The sequence below is a fragment of the Hyla sarda genome, chromosome 2 (genome assembly GCF_029499605.1).
Source record: "Hyla sarda isolate aHylSar1 chromosome 2, aHylSar1.hap1, whole genome shotgun sequence".
Taxonomy (NCBI): domain Eukaryota; kingdom Metazoa; phylum Chordata; class Amphibia; order Anura; family Hylidae; genus Hyla; species Hyla sarda.
The window spans coordinates 460,612,857-460,629,401 of record NC_079190.1 but is presented as its reverse complement, the minus strand read 5'-3'; the positions used below and the strand labels follow the sequence as shown (position 1 = coordinate 460,629,401).

Below are 16,545 nucleotides of genomic sequence, written 5' to 3'. Positions count from 1 at the left end.
CTTAAAGGGGTATTCCTGGAATAAAAAAAAGACAGCGCTCTCCTTGTCTCCACATGGCGTTGGTGAGAGACATGATGTCCCAGATGTGCTCAATCGGATTCAGGTCTGGGGAACGGTCGGGTCAGTCCATAGCATCAATGCCTTCCTCTTACAGGAACTGCTGACACACTCCAGACACATGAGGTCTAGCATTGTCTTGCATTAGGAGGAACCCAGGGCCAACAGCACCAGCATATGGTCTCACAAGGGGTCTGAGGATCTCATTTCAGTACCTAATGGCAGTCAGGCTACCTCTGGCAAGCACATGAAGGGCTGTGTGGCCCCCCCAAAGAAATGCCACCCCACACCATTACTTACCCACCTCCAAACCGGTCATGCTGGAGGATGTTGCAGGCAGCAGAACGTTCTCCACAGTCATGTCCCGGTACCGCATTCTATGCGGTCCCTTTATGTGTATGGGTCCCCATAGCCATAGTCCCTAGGACGTAGGGGTCCATGTTGTATAGTCTACCCCTTGTCACCTCTATTCCTTCTAGTAAACCAGTAACTTATGCAAGGTTTATGTAAATATAGTTATATAAATGTAAATGAATAGTTAATTACCTGCGCGTAGCGTACCGGGACCTGCGGGTCACGTGACTAGGTGAACTCTATGGTATTTCTGCTTGAGGACCTGTGGAGGTCCCTATGACATATGCAATCCCATCATTCTGTGTACGAGTGAATGACAGGTATTCGGACCAATCAGATTCACCCCGCCGCGGCCCATATAAGGGAGCGGCGGCCATTATTCTCTCTCTTGTTCCTGGGCTGTCAACCGAGAAGGACCTGCGCAGCTATTCTCGCAGTGAGTTAGGCCTGAGCCTTGCGGCGATGGCTGATCAATGCTAAATCAAGAGTGTATCAATCCCCAAACACTCTGCAGCATCACCGGACCTAATCTAACCCCTAAATCCAGACGGATCTGCAATATATACCCTAAATTCAGAGACTTTCTAAATACCTCAAGGTCCGCAATAACTGTCAGTCACTGAGCAATATAAGGACTGTTATATTAGACTGTTACTGTGCCTTGGATGTACCGTAAGCACTTAAGTAAAGTTGTTCAAGTTCAAGTTAAATCTCCTTGTGGACCTTCAGTCATTTCATGCACCTATCATTACTGGGAAGGGCGGCGATAGGCCGGAGCATAGCCTCAGCATAACAGCCCACAGCCTGGCATCACGAACTATAGGGTTAACATTAACCCCTCATATACCGATACAACACCCCCACTACTATACACCCCCCCAAGGGCTACCACACATCTGTCACATGTGCTCAGTGTGAACCTGCTTTCATCTGTGAAAAGCACAGGGCGCCAGTGGCGAATTTGCCAATCTTGGTTTTCTCTGGCAAATGACAAACATCCTGCTGGGTGTTGGGCTGTAAGCACAACCCCCACCTGTGGACCTCAGGCCCTCATGCCACCCTCATGGAGTCTATTTCTGACCGTTTGAGTGGACATATGCACATTTGTGGCCTGCTGGAGGTCATTTTGCAGGGCTCTGGCAGTGCTCCTTCTCCTCCTTGCCCAAAGGTGGAGGTAGCGATCCTGCTGCTGGGTTGTTGCCCTCCTACGGCCTCCTCCACGTCTCCTGATGTACTGGCCTGTCTCCTGGTAGCGCCTCCATGCTCTGGACACTACGCTGACAGACACAGCAAACCTTCTTGCCACAGCTCACATTGATGTGCCATCCTGGATGAGCTGCACTACATTGATCAATGATTCTGCCACTTGACTGCTCATGCCTGGATCTCAGGCACTGAGCAGTCATGCGGTGATCGGACACGTAGGAGGCAAGTAGAGGCCCTCATTGTGTGTTCCAGCTGTTTGGGACGCCGCGATTTCGCCGCGGTGGTCCTGAGCAGCCGACTGAGCTAGCCGGGAGTAGTTTACTTTCACTTTAGACGTGACAATCAACTTTGAACGCCGTGTCTAAAGAGTTAATAGCGTGCAGCACTTCGATCAGTGCCACACGCTATTAGCCATGGGTCCCAACTGATGTTAGAGGCCAGGCCCGACCCACTATGACCCGCTAGGCCGGGCCCGACCCGCTATTTTATAGAAAAGGAGCGGACACAGTACGTACAGGAACACCCTGAGTCCTTAGGTAGTTAAAGAATTTATTAGCTAATTATGGTGTAACAACTTCTTTCAGAGTCTCCTCTGTCCTCCACTCATTACCTGTATTAATGGCAGCTGTTGGCTGTACGGGTATGCTGGGAGTTGTAGTTTTGCAACAGCTGAAGGCACACTGGTTGGGAAACACTATACAATAGGAACTAAACTCAAACCAATGATTCAGTCCTACATTTGGGGACTTCGAAGGGGGAGATTTATCAAAACCTGTCCAGAGGAAAAACTGCCCAGTTGCCCATAGCAACCAATCAGATCGCTTCTTTCATTTTTAACAAGGCCTCTGCAAAATGAAATAAGTGATCTGATTGGTTGCTATGGGCAACTGGGCAACTTTTCCTCTGGACAGGTTACCCCCTTCATATCTAGAAGACTTGGCGCATCCAATACAGCTGCAGGCAATTGACGATTTGGAGGAAATAACTGGTTATTTCACACAAACATCCTTGATTTGAACAGAATTTGCATATTGGATGGGTGACACATGTTATCATGATGATGCTTGTGTTTCCTGGTGGCAAGAGGTGAATGAATGATGGCCAACGAGGCAGACATATCCTGGCTTGTCCTTTTGTACATTATGCTAGTAAATGTAGAGAAGTATGCTACTTTGCAATGATATTCCTTATCCTTTTAAGTTAAAGGGGTACTCCCCTGAAATTCTTTTTTATTTAAATAAACTGGTGCCAGAAAGTTAAACCGATTTGTAAATTACTTCTATTTAAAATCTTAATCCTTCCTGTACTTATCAGCTGCTGTATGCTCCACACGAAGTTCTTTTCTTTTTTAATTTCCTTTCTGTCAGAGCACAGTGCTCTCTGCTGACACCTCTGTCCATTTTAGGAACTGTCCAGAGCAGGATAGGTTTGCTATGGGGATTTGCTCCTACTCTGGACAGTTCCTAAAATGGACAGAGGTGTCAGCAGAGAGCACTGTGGTCAGACAGAAAAGATTAAGATTTTTAAATAGAAGTCATTTACAAATCTGTTTAACTTTCTAACACCAGTTGATAAAAAAAAAAAAAAAAGCTTTCCAGTGGAGTACCCCTTTAAGGAAGTATACATGAAATTCATAAAGTGTTCTTCAGTTTTCTCTTAAGATAAAAAAAAAAAAGTCCAATATTCTGAGATAAATAATTTTTTTAAAAGATCAAATTTGCTGCCCTGAGCTACCATTAGAGGGGGCTTGGGAACCTGTTATTTCAGGTAACTTTTTAGGATAATCTATAATGTGTACACATAAGGAGTAGCACTATTTATGGCCAATATATAACCATTTTTCATCAGTTTTCCCCCTCGTCTGTAATTTTCCGTTGTCCCTGACTTTGTGAGTGGAGACTAACTGCTATAATGTCTCCATACACTGTCACATACAGAAGAGGTATTCTGCTTCCCTATGTCAATATAGAATATCCCCAGAAGCAGCAGAGGTATGGAGGACATTATAGAGCAATACTGAGCAGTGTAAGCTGTGAATACAGCTCTGGGTTGAGATATATCACTTACTACAAGCTGCTAGAGTCTCTCCATATATTTCTCTCTAGCCACCCCCACTTCTCCTTCAACCCATAGACTTCTATGGCAGGGGTTCTCAACCTGGGGTACATGTACCCCTATGGGTACGCCAAGGGTTGTGCAGGGGTACAGCAATTCGCTGACAGATACCATACCGGCCATACATTGGCCAGTATTTGTCAGCACAGAGCGGGATTGGATGCCGCAGTCGCCGTGGAAGCTCACTGTATTGTACTGTGGCCACTTTACGTGAGTTGCAGTGGCTGCTGGGCCTGACGTGTGACGTCCCATAATTACCTCCCGCCGCTCCCCTGGGGCTGCTGTATTAGCCTCTCATCCTCTGGCCCCAATCTTCTTCCTGCTTTTAAGACCCGACTCGTCACACTGTACTGTCTTCAGCAATGTCCAGCTGGTAACTCCTTCAGTGCCCTAGACCACTAGGGATGTTATTACCTCCTTTAATGCCCTAGACCACCATGGATGTTATTAACTCCTTCAGTGCCCTAGACCACCATGGATGTTATTAACTCCTTCAGTGCCCTAGACCACCATGGATGTTATTAACTCCTTCTGTGCCCTAGACCACCATGGATGTTATTAACTCCTTCAGTGCCCTAGACCACCATGGATGTTATTAACTCCTTCAGTGCCCTCAGTACTGCAGCCAACAACAGACCTTATAATTAGGCCCTTCAATAACTGAGGATGTTATTATTAACCCCTGTACTGTCCTACACAAGAAGTGATGTTATCACAAACCTCTTCACTGTCCTACATCACAAGGGATTCCGCACTCTAGACTAGAAGGAGTATAAACCATCACAGCAAGGGAAATTTAGAGTACAGCCTTAGGCTGCATTCACATCACGATTTCCCCATCCGACTTGAGTAAACGATTTTATAGCCTAAAATCGTATGAAATCATATATAAAATCGGATCCATTGACCTCCATAAAAAAATCGGATCTATTACACACATCCGATTTGATCCGCATCCGATTTCACACGATTTTTGTTCAGGTCTGAAATCGGGGTTGACCACGATTTCAGTCCTGAACAAAAATTGTGTGAAATCGGATGCGGATCAAATCGGATGTGTGTAATGGATCCGATTTTTTTTATGGAGGTCAACGGATCCGACTTTATATACGATTTCATTCGATTTTAAGCTATAAAAATCGTTTTCTCAAGTCGGATGGGGAAATCGTGATGTGAATGCAGCCTTAGACATGAGCGTCCAACCTATTGTGTTTGAGAGGTAATCGAGATCTTAACATGTGTTAACTGTTTATAAGATATCGATGAAATAATTTCCCACTTTGGTCCGCACCCCCCCAGCAACACCAATGATAATTTGCAGCTTTGATCTTATTTAAAAAAAATCATAGGAAAGATGTAAAAGTGCAATATAACTTTCAACCACTAGGCTACACTGACTCATTACACATCACCGCGTTACATACTGTAGGTAAAGTGACATTTAACTTATGGATTTTAAATATCTAAACAAATTAAACAAGGAGAAATGGAACATACATTTACTCTTTAATTTTCCCATCAGCGCAGCATTATGTAAGGATGACAGGAGAAGCCGGATTAATACTGATGATTAATTCACCACATTTATGGGGAAGATCCTACAGCATTTAAATGCTATAAATGAGGATATCATCCATGAAAAGTCAATGTGAATCATCTGATATTTGTGAAGATCTCATTTTCAGAAACAGACTTTAAACGACATACATTATATAAAATATTATTTTTATATGAACTGATCTAGGGCTGGCAGAAAGGCGATAACGTTTTTCTAATACAAACGTGTTACAGAAAGTGGAGACCTGTAAAAACAATTGAATATGATTGTAATGGGATGGAAATAGAAATAAATACAGACATAGCAAAGTTGGTGGTGCAGTTTAACCTTTTATCAGACATTGTTGGTGCATTATAACATAGAGCTGTGTTACCAACCTGTGGCTCTCCTGAAGGCTGTCAGGACACGATGGGAGTTGTTGTTTTGCAATACATCAAGTAGTGACAGCTCACCCTGATCAGGGTCCACACAAGTACACGGACCCGCCGATTCCACCTCCAACTTCAATGCAGAGCAATATACAAGAAGAACGTCCAGCATCCAGGTTAAAGTCAAAAGCAGGGTATTTCTTAATTGGAAAACTTGCATATACATGATAAAAACTGTGACACGTTTCACGCTTTCGTGCTTAGTCATAAAGTAACAAGACATTGCATAAGACACATATAAATACTAAAAACTTCACATGTCCATGATATCTAAGAAATGGAAAATCTGGTCTGGATTCGGATAATCCGAATACCTGAAACGGATTCACAGCCAAGTTGTACTTTTAAACACAAGTACCTGTTCACATAGGGGGGAAAAATTTAAAATTTGGCAAATTGGCAAATATCTACACGATATTTTGGGAGATCTGCTTCATATTTACTCCTAATAATCCCTTCTCCCACCACATTCAGTGGGTAGGTCGTTTTATAGATGACCTGCTACTGGTGTGGAGGGGAATTTGGGGTGCACGCATAATTCAAACCTCGGCCCACTGGTTCCTCAATGCACAAAAAATATATAGGCAGCAAACCACAGGTAGACTTCAAGCAAAAGGTGGATTTATTCCATGATGTGAGAGACTATGTTTCTCCAGCCTCACGCTGGCTTTCTCAAGACTTGGGAAAGCCAGCGTGAGGCTGGAGAAACATAGTCTCTAACATCATGGAATAAATCCACCTTTTGCTTGAAGTCTACCTGTGGTTTGCTGCCTATATATTTTTTTTATAGATAGATAGATATTAGATAGATAGATATGAGATAGATAGATAGATATGAGATAGATAGATATGAGATAGATAGATATGAGATAGATAGATATATATGAGATAGATAGATATGAGATAGATATGAGATAGATAGATAGATATGAGATAGATAGATAGATGATAGATAGATAGATAGATAGATAGATATGAGAGAGAGAGAGATAGATATGAGATTGATAGATATTAGATAGATAGATATGAGATAGATAGATTTGAGATAGATAGATATGAGATAGATAGATATGAGATAGACAGAGAGATATGAGAGAGAGAGATAGATAGATAGATAGATAGATATGAGCTAGATAGAGATAGATATGAGATAGATAGATAGATATGAGATAGATAGATAGATAGATATGACATAGATAGATAGATAGATAGATAGATATGAGATAGATATGAGATAAATAAATAGTTAGATAGATATGAGATAGATAGAAATGAGATAGATATGAGATAGATAGAGAGATAGAGAGATAGATAGATAGATATGAGATAGATAGATATGAGATAGATAAATAGTTAGATAGATAGATATGAGATAGATAAATAGTTAGATTTATAGATATGAGATAGATAGATAGATAGATCGCAATAGGAGAAGACCGCAGCACACAGACTTCTCCACAAAACTGGTGACTTATTCCATAGTCAGCAAGACAGATAAAGTGCAACATTTCATTGTTCTCACACCACCATCCTCGGCATGTCCTAAGGATTTGCTACAATGTATCAGTACAATGAGTTAGGTGAGGATTAGTCTATAGATATATTGTAACAATGTCTCGGTCAGAATTGATTTTCAGATACAGAGAGTAAACTTAATTATTACCATTTGATGACAGCAAGCAGAGATCTGGAATCCTGACTATGGTGAACTGAACACAAAGTAGAATTGGATGCTGCATTATTTCTCATTTAATATTATTTAAACTTTACGACTGGACAAGCACTTTAGCGATTATAATGATTTCCAATAAGACGCTGTGTATGTGGTGAAAGTCCTGTCCTGAAATACACAGTGTGATGATCCTAGAACAAAGCTAAATGGAACAAATAATAAATAGAGAAGAGCAAATGGTTTCCTCATATCCCACAACATTAACCCCTTAAGGACCCAGGCTTTTTCCGTTTTTTCATTTTCAATTTTTCCTCCTTAACTAAAAAAAATCATAACTCTTTAAAATTTTCACCTAAAATTCTATATGATGGCTTATTTTTTGCGTCACTAATTCTACTTTGTAATGACATTAGTCATTTTACCCAAAAATCTATGGTGAAACGGGAAAAAAAATCAATGTGCGACAAAATTGATGAAAAAACACTATTTTGTAAGTTTTGGAGGCTTCCGTTTTTACGCAGTAAAATTTTTTGGCAAAAATTACACCTTATCTTTATTCTGTAGGTCCATACGGTTAAAATGATACCCTACTTGTATAGGTTTGATTTTGTATTACTTCAGGAAAAAAATCATGAATACATGCAGGAAAATTTATACGTTTAAAATGGTAATCTTCTGACCCCTATAACGTTTTCATTTTTCTGTGTTCAGGGCGCTATGAGGGCTCATTCTTTGCACAGTGATCTGTGAAGTTTTTAGTGGTACCATTTTTGTTCTGATCACACTTTTTGATCACTTTTTATTCACTTTTTTGTGGTATAAAAAGTGATAAAAAATGCGCTATTTTGGACTTTGGAATTTTTTTGCGTGTACGCCATTGAACGTGCGGTTTAAAAAGCGGTATATTTTTATAATTCAGACATTTCCACACGCGGCAATACCACATATGTTTATTTTTATTTACACAGTTTTTTTTTATTCTTGGAAATGCCTGGTGATTCAAACTTTTATTAGGGGAAGGGATAATTCAAAGGGTTAATGATTTTTTTACACTTTTCTTATGCAATATTATAGCTCCCATAAGGGGCTATAACATTGCACTAACTGATCTTTAACACTGATTGATGCATCTCCATAGGAATGGATCAATCAGTGTTTTCGGCGATTGATTGCTCAAGCCTGGATCTGAGGCTTGAAGCATTCATTCGGTGATCGGACAGCGCAGGAGAAGGTAAGAAGACCTCCTCCTGTGCTACAGCTGTTCGGGCTCCCTGAGCTAGCCGGGCACTTTCACTTTCATTTTTAGCCGCACAGCTCAGCTTTGAGCGCACGGCTAAAGGGTTAATAGCGCACGGCGCATGCGCTCAAAACGCGTATGAGTTTTGGCTGATTTTATCCGTGTGCTGTGTTTCTAATAAAGCTGCAAAGAAATAGTGCTGGATCTTCTGCTGTTCATTTTCATTGCTGGTGTTGACTGGACACCGATCCGGGCACATTGCAGGGGATTAGAGAGCTGGTGCTTGTACGTGGACTGTACTGATGGTGGGGGGTCTGACTTCTGCTACCCCCTGCGATCTCCTGAATAGGCCCTAGGGCTCAGTGAGGAGTGTGCTGCAGGCGGCATGCACTTCATTCATTTCTATGGGAGAGCTGAAAAGACTGAGTACAGCACTCGGACATTATCGGCTCTCCCATAGAAATGAATGGAGCGTGTGCCGTCTACCGGTAGAAAACATGTGTTCCTCACTGAGAGAGCCAGGGTCGGACGTCTTCCAATCAGCTACTTATTCCCTATCCTGTGGATAGGGAAAAAGTTAATTTTCCCTGGAGTTCTCCTTTAAGGACCAGGCCAATTTTTGTTTTTGCACTTTGGTTTTTTTCCTCATCATCCTTTAATAGCCATACCTCTTTCATTCTTTTCATCCACACACCCATATGAGAGCTTTTTCTTTACAGGACCAATTGTACTTTTGAAAGACTTCCTTCATTTTCCCATACCATATGCTCTGAAACCATAAAAATGTATTTGTGAGGCAGAATAAGAGAAAAAAACAGCACAACACAGATTTCTAATACAAAGTGCACCCAAATTTTGTTAAAAATAATAAATAAATAAAAATAATGTATTAAAACAGAATAAATCAGTCGGGAGAACTGAAATGTTCTATTTAGGTATTTTAAAACATTTTGACATGTATGAAATCTTTACCATGGAAACAGATGTGTGCTCTCAAAATAAATGTAAGAATACATCTTTTTTGTGTTAAAACTATAAATTATAATTAAATAAATAAAAACTATACATTATGAATTATTTAAAACACATAAGACCTCTAGTTTAGCCAAGGAGCAATAACTGAATAGGCGCTATCATTTGAACAAACTTTACATAGATCAATAGTACAAGCAAATATAAAAAAGACACTTTGTAATATATGTTATTAGACAAAAATGCTTCTTTCTCATGTTATCAAACTATTTTCCTTTTACCCCTCCGGCTGCTGCTTAAATCGTCTTTTCTAGCAAACACAGACTGAAGACAAGCAATACAAGTCTATGGAGAGGCTCGGAGGTAGCTTCACCCACCAGCTCTTGGAGAACTGCAAATTATCGATGAAGCCTGCAGAGCAGATTCTGCTGTAAAATACCATATACAGGTTATATAACTGCCAGAAAAACTGCTGCTCCTCAAGTACACACACAATTTGTAAATTACTTCTATTAAAATTACTTCTATTAAAAAATGTTTAATCCTTCCTGTACTTATCAGCTGCTGTATACTCCACAGATAGTCTTTCCTTTATGTCTGACCACAGTGCTCTCTGTTGACACCTCTGCCCATTTTAGGAACTGTCCGGAGCAAGATAGGTTTGCTATGGGGATTGGCTCCTTCTCTGGACAGTTCCTAAAATGGACAGGAGTGTCAGCAGAGAGCACTGCTTACAGCCCAACACGATGCAGGACGTTTGACATTTGCCAGTGAACACTGTGGTGTCCCAGTACAGGACATGGTCCTGTACCCTCCCTAAGTCCCCTCAGGAAGAGTCCCTGCAGTCCATAGGGCTCTCCTGCAGGGTTCAACCCTTTGCTCACCTTCTATTGTCTCATATAAATGCATTAAATATATTTTGTATGCACTGTCAATATGTATAAAGTTTGTACAAATGTGTACAGAAGTGTTAGTCATGTGAAGCACTGTCATGTGACATGCCCAGAGTTCCTTTGGTACAGGACCCACAGGCTTTGCAACCAATGGGCTTTAGTCCAGCCCCCTTAGTATATAAGGGTCTGTAGTCTCTTAGTTAGCTCTCTTGATTCCTGGATTCATAGGAAAGCACAAGTCCTGTATATTGCAAATTCATCTCATGTAGGCAAAAGCCTAAATAACCTGCAGCCATTTCAAAACGTGAGTTATCAAGCTCTATCTACAATTCTAGTGACTACTACTCAACTCAAGAATAATATTAGTAGCACAGTGGCCTGCATAGATATTATCAATACTACAAGTCCCAGCAAGCATGCGAGGTATCCTGTGTCCGGGTTGCCTCTAGAGAAACTGATTAACTGTAAAGACTGTTTCTTAAGAATTACAAGTAAAAGTTCCAGTTCTTGCATAATGCCTGCTGTGGACATTCTTTTATTGAAGACCATTTTTGAGTTGTTTGACGGCGGTTACCATACCGGAATAACCCCATCCTGGCGTCACGAATAATCGGGGGTTAATAACACCTTACCCCTCAGGGTTAACACCACCAGACCCTGCTACACCATTGCAACACCCCAGCTCACCACAACACCAAGATTGGCAAATTCACCACTGGTGCCCTGTGCTCTTCACAGATGAAAGCAGGTTCACACTGAGCACATGTGACAGACGTGACAGAGTCTGGTGATGCCGTGGAGAACATTCTGCTGCCTGCAACATCCTCCAGCATGACCGGTTTAGCGGTGGGTCAGTAATGGTGTGGGGTGGCATTTCTTTGGGGGCCGCACAGCCCTCCATGTGCTTGCTAGAGGTAGCCTGACTGCCATTAGGTAGCAAGATGAGATCCTCAGACCCCTTGTGAGACCATATGCAGGTGCGGTTGGCCCTGGGTTCATTCTAATGCAAGACAATGCTAGACCTCATGTGGCTGGAGTGTGTCAGTAGCTCCTGCAAGAGGAAGGCATTGATGCTATGAACTGGCCCAACCCGTTCCCCACATCCCTCAGGAGACCATCTGGCCACCTCCTCAGGAGCATGCCCAGGCGTTGTTGGGAGGTCATAAGGGCACGTGGAGGCCACACTCACTAATGAGCCTCATTTTGACTAATTTTAACCCCTACAGGACCCATGACGTAACGGTACGTCCCGACACCCTGGGTCTTAAGGACCAAGGACGTACATTTACGTCATGGGCAGTTCTGGTCCCCGCCGTGCGCCGGGCGGGGATCGGACCGGGATGCCTGCTGAAATCATTCAGCAGGCATCCCGTGCAAATGCCCAGGGGGGTCATTAGACCCCCTCATGTCGGCGATCGCCGCAAATCGCATGTGAATTCACACATGCGATTTGCGGCTATTCCAGCGATGTGGGTCACGTGCGACCCACTGACCCGGAGATACAAGGTGATCGGGGGTGTATGATACACCCCCTATCACCTACTGTATCTATGGGGAGGTGGCGAATTCGCCACCCCCCCCCCCCCAGGATCGCTGCTATTGGCTGGACTATCGTCCAGCCAATAGCAGCCGGCAGGGGAGGGGTTAACAGCATCTTCCCGCAGCTCCCGCCGCTGGCTGAGTTCAGTCAGCGGTCAGAGCTGCTGGTGGAAGACCGGTACCCCCCCTCTGCCAAGATCGGAGCCCCCAGAGAAGAAAAGAAGCCCCCCATAGATCAGGGAAAGCATACAGCCCAGGGAAAGGTAGGGTAAATAGTAAAAAATAAAGTTTCTTGCCTCCGACTCCGAATCTGTCAGTGAGGACGATGAAGATCCAACATTTCTGTGTTCTTCATCGTCCTCCTCATCATCTAGAACTGATGATGAGCCCCCTGCACGGCGGCGGAGACGCCGCCAGGCGAGGCCACGCACCCCCCATGATAGTGGCCCAGTGGCTGGCACTAGTGCGAGTGGTGATGCCGCTCGTACTAGGAGTCCGACCCCCCAGACAAGTTTACCGGAGCCCCCTTCCGGTGAACCTGTCTGGAGACCCCCAGAGGGTTATCAGCCATGGGTTCCGGAGTTTGTTGGCTACTCCAGAATCCGGATTGACAATTCTGGATTCACTGAAATTGACTATTTCAGTTATTTTTTCAGTGACAGTTTTGTCAATCACATGGTGGAGCAGACGAATCTGTACGCCAGGCAGTTCATCGCCCACCACCCTGATTCTTTTTTGGCCAGGTCCAATGAATGGTGCGCCATTGATGCAGCAGAAATGAGGACATTTTGGGGCCTCTTGCTGCATATGGGCCTGGTCAAAAAGCCAAGTGTCAGACAGTACTGGAGCGGGGACGTCCTATACCAGACCCCGCTTTACAGTATGGTCATGGCACGGAGGCGGTTCGAGGCCATTTGGAAATGCCTGCATTATGCAGATAATGCGGCATGTCCACCCCGAGGTGATCCCGCCTATGACCGGCTTTACAAAGTGAGGCCGGTCATCGATCACTTAGGGGCCAAATTTTTGGAGGCCTATGTACCCCTCAGGGAGCTCTCGGTTGATGAGTCTCTTATCAGTTTTAAGGGGAGACTCATCTTCCGCCAGTATATTCCCTCGAAGCGGGCGCGGTATGGCGTGAAGCTCTATAAACTTTGTGAGAGTACCTCCGGGTACACTCTCAAGTTTAGAGTGTATGAGGGACGAGATTCCCGTATTGAACCCCCAGATTGTTCCCCCACTCTGGGTGTTAGCGGGAAAATCGTTTGGGAGCTTGTGCACCCATTGCTGGATAAGGGTTGCCACGTATACGTGGACAACTTTTATACCAGCATCCCTCTCTTCACATCCCTTGCCGCCAGATCCACGTCCGCTTGTGGGATCGTGCGGAAAAACCAGAGAGGCCTCCCTCTAAATTTTGTTAAGACACCCATTCCCAAGGGTGAGTCCCGTGCTCTTGCCCATGAAAACCTGTTGCTGGTCTAGTATAAGGATAAGAGGGATGTCCTTATGCTGACCACTATTCATGGCAACGGCAGCTCACCTGTCCCTGTGCGAGGTACCACAACACCGGTCCTCAAGCCCGATTGTATTCTGGACTACAATCGGTATATGGGGGGAGTTGATCTTTCTGATCAAGTCCTCAAGCCATATAACGCCATGCGGAAAACACGTGTATGGTACAAAAAAGTTGCGGTCTACATGGTACAGGTTGCCATGTACAACTCTTTTGTACTGTCCCAGTACGCTGGCAACACAGGGACATTCCTCCAGTTCCAAGAAGAAGTCCTAAAGGTCCTGATCTTTGGCAAACGGGAAAGAGCAGGCCAGACTTCCCAAGGAACTGAAGTAATAGGTGCCAGGATCGTCCCAGGCCAACACTTTCCAGGTGAGGTCCCCCACACTGGAAAGAAGGGACGAGCCCAGAAAAGATGCAGAGTGTGTTACAAGAGGGGGATACGGAAGGACACCACCACTCAGTGTGACACTTGCCCAGATAATCCGGGCCTCTGCATTAAGGATTGCTTCAGGGAGTATCACACTTCCATGGAGTTCTACATTTTCCCTCTTCATTTTAATTTTCCACAATTTGACCCAAATGTACCAAGCCCAGAGTACATTCCAAGTTTTAACCCCATAAAACCACTAAATTGCCCAAAAAAATATTTAATCCAAAAAAAACAAAAACTGATAGGACCTCTGGAGGTATTTTTTATAAAAAATGGGTCATGGGTCACTGAGTCACTATCATCGGGGACTTTTTATGTTGCCTCAAATGCGCAGCGCTCTCTCCACCTGAGCGGGGTGCGCATTTGAGGCAACAAGTTAGGGACGGCCACACATATCACATTCCAGAATGATGATTCAGAGTATAGGGTTTGGGGCGGGCATATTTTTTTGTTTTGGCTATGCTCTGGGTCATCATTCTGGGAACATAATCTGTTTTATAATTTTATGTCCCACTGTACCCCATTTTAGTTTCTTAGTGTACCCCAGTTATTTACCCCATGTAATGCCCCTTGAGGGGGGGTCCCACTGTTCTGGCTCCATAGGAGAAAGCCAAAGCTCAAGGACCCTGACTGATCTCCGGCACCTCTGAGACCGGTGTGCACGCTGTTTACGCCCAGACTTGAGGTATGTACTTACTCCAAAGAAATGTATTTACACATTTACAATGACATTTTCTCCTTTTACCACTTGTAAAAATGAAAAATTTGGGGTAACCCCAGCATTTAGTGTCAAAAAAATCAAATTTTTCATTTTCACATCCCACTTCATGAATATTTATCAAACACCTGTGGGGTGTTAAGGCTCTCTGTACCCCTTGTTATGTTCCTTGAGGGGTGCAGTTTCCAAAATAGTATGCCATGTGTTTATTTTTTGCTGTCCTGGCACCATAGGGGCTTCCTAAATGCGACATGTCCCCCCCATTTCAGCAATATTTGCAAATGTGACTCCTTCTCTTCTGAGCATTGTAGCGCTCATGTACTGCATTTGACGTCCACTTATGGGGTACTTCCATACTCAGAAGAGATGGGGTTATAAATTTCGGGGTGTATTTTCTGCTATTAACCCTTACAAAAATGTGAAATTTGGGGGGAAACACACATTTTAGTGAATTTTTTTTAATTTTTTTTGGTGAAAAAAATATATATTTTTTTTACATATGCAAAAGTCGTGAAACCCCAGTGGGGCATTAAGGCTCACTTTATTCCTTGTTACGTTCCTCAAGGGTTCTAGTTTCCAAAATGGTATGCCATGTGTTTTTTTTTTTGCTGTTCTGGCACCATAGGGGCTCCCTAAAAGCGACATGCCCCCCGAGCAAAATTTGCTCTCAAAAAGCCAAATATGACTCCTTCTCTTCTGAGCATTGTAGTTCGCCCATAGTGCACTTCAGGTAAACTTATGGGGTACCTCCATACTCAGAAGAGATGGGGTTACACATTTTTGGGGGTATTTCCTGCTATTAACCCTTGCAAAAATGTGAAATTTGGGGGGAAACACACATTTTAGTGAAAAAAAAATATATTTTTTTTTACATATGCAAAAGTAGTGAAACCCCAGTGGGGCATTAAGGCTCACTTTATTCCTTGATACTTTCCTCAAGGGGTCTAGTTTCCAAAATGGTATGCCATGTGTTTTTTTTTCGCTGTTCTGGCACCATAGGGGCTCCGTAAATGCGACAAGCCCCCCGAGCAAAATTTGCTCTCAAAAAGCCAAATATGACTCCTTCTCTTCTGAGCATTGTAGTTCTCCCATAGTGCACTTCAGGTCAACTTATGGGGTACCTCCATACTCAGAAGAGATGGGGTTACAAATTTTGGTGGGTATTTTCTGCTATTAACCCTTGCAAAAATGTAAAATTTGGGGGGGAAACACACATTTTAGTGAAAAAAAAAAATATATTTTTTACAAATGCAAAAGTCGTGAAACCCCAGTGGGGCATTAAGGCTCACTTTATTCCTTGTTACGTTCCTCAAGGGGTCTAGTTTCCAAAATGGTATGCCATGTGTTTTTTTTTTGCTGTTCTGGCACCATAGGGGCTCCCTAAATGCGACATGCCCCCCGAGCAAAATTTGCTCTCAAAAAGCCAAATATGACTCCTTCTCTTCTGAGCATTGTAGTTCGCCCATAGTGGACTTCAGGTAAACTTATGGGGTACCTCCATACTCAGAAGAGATGGGGTTATAAATTTTGGGGTGTATTTTCTGCTATTAACCCTTACAAAAATGTGAAATTTGGGGGGAAACACACATTTTAGTGAAAAAAATATATATTTTTTTACATATGCAAAAGTCGTGAAACCCCAGTAGGGCATTAAGGCTCACTTTATTCCTTGTTACGTTCCTCAAGGGGTCTAGTTTCCAAAATGGTATTCCATGTGTTTTTTTTTTTGCTGTGCTGGCACCATAGGGGCTCCCTAAATGCGACATGCCCCCCGAGCAAAATTTGCTCTCAAAAAGCCAAATATGACTCCTTCTCTTCTGAGCATTGTAGTTCTCCCCATAGTGCAC

At 43.3% G+C, this 16,545-nt stretch overlaps 1 long non-coding RNA gene across 1 annotated transcript in view; it reads left to right on the top strand.

Annotated features, from left to right (window-relative positions):
* The window catches only part of LOC130357067 (uncharacterized), a 170,923-nt gene extending 160,818 nt beyond the window's left edge, over positions 1-10,105 (top strand). Inside the window, exon 4 of the long non-coding RNA XR_008889099.1 lies at positions 9,914-10,105. This is a non-coding gene — a long non-coding RNA (uncharacterized LOC130357067). The remainder of the gene's footprint in view (positions 1-9,913) is intronic.
* Positions 10,106-16,545: the final 6,440 nt, after the last annotated feature.